This window comes from Arachis duranensis, chromosome 9 (assembly GCF_000817695.3).
Source record: "Arachis duranensis cultivar V14167 chromosome 9, aradu.V14167.gnm2.J7QH, whole genome shotgun sequence".
Lineage (NCBI taxonomy): Eukaryota > Viridiplantae > Streptophyta > Magnoliopsida > Fabales > Fabaceae > Arachis > Arachis duranensis.
This window is the reverse complement of record NC_029780.3, coordinates 94,874,922-94,876,191: the sequence shown is the minus strand read 5'-3', so window position 1 is coordinate 94,876,191 and position 1,270 is coordinate 94,874,922.

The following is a 1,270-nucleotide window of genomic DNA, read 5'->3' as shown; positions in this document are numbered from 1 at the left end:
TTGAATGACTGTGACGAGCTTCAAACTCCTGAAGGCTGGGCGTTAGTGATAGATGCAAAAGAATCACTGGATTCTATTCCAACCTGATTGAGAACCAACAGATGATTAGCCGTGCTGTAACAGAGCGCGTTGAATATTTTCACTGAGAGGATGGGAGGTAGCCATTGACAACGGTGAAACCCTTGCATAAGCTTGCCATGGAAAGGAGTAAGAAGGATTGGATGAAGACAGTAGGAAAGCAGAGAGACGGAAGGGACACAGCATCTTCATGCGCTTATCTGAAATTCCCACCAATGAATTACATAAGTATCTCTATCTTTATCTTTATGTTTTATTCGTATATCACCCATATCCATTTGAGTTTGCCTGACTAAGATTTACAAGGTGACCATAGCTTGCTTTATACCAACAATCTCTGTGGGATCGACCCTTACTCGCGTAAGGTTTATTACTTGGACGATCCAGTACACTTGCTGGTTAGTTGTGCGAAGTTGTGTTTATGCCATGGTATTGAACACCACGTTTTTGGGGTTCATCACCAGGGATTATTTAAGTTGTGAAAAGTATTGATCACAATTTCGCGCTGTCAAGTTTTTGGCACCGTTGCCGGGGATTGTTCGAGTATGGACAACTGACGGTTCATCTTGTTGCTTAGATTAGGTATTTTTTCAGAGTTCTTAAGAATGAATGCTAGTGTTTCATGATGATCTGTTGAAGTCTGGCTGGTTGTGAAGCCATGTCTAATTCTATTGGACCGAGGTTTCAACTTATCATCACAAGAGCTTGTTGATTTCTATCAATCTTGCTATTGGAGCAGTGATCTGCTAAGGCTTGGCTGGCCTTTGGCCATGTCTAGTGTTTTGGACCGAAGCTTTCTTTGAAAGCTTGGCAGGCTGTGAAGCCATGTCTAATTCCTGGACCGGAGTCTTAGACTAAACATTGCATGATTCCTGGAATTCTCATTAAGAATTTTGATACCTTTATTTTCTTTTCCACTTAATTTTCGAAAAAGCACAAAAAAAATTTACAAAATCATAAAATTCAAAAATATTTCTTGTTTGAGTCTAGTGTCTCATTTTAAGTTTGGTGTCAATTGCATGCATTCATTCATGTGTCTTAAGGATCTTCAAGTAATTCTTGATGATTTTTTACTCTGATCCTTTGAATTCTATTGACTTGAGTGTTTTGAGTGTCTCAGTGCATTCTCATTAGTGTCAGTAGTACACAAACTGCTAAGTTTGGTGTCTTGCATGCATTGTTATTTGATTCT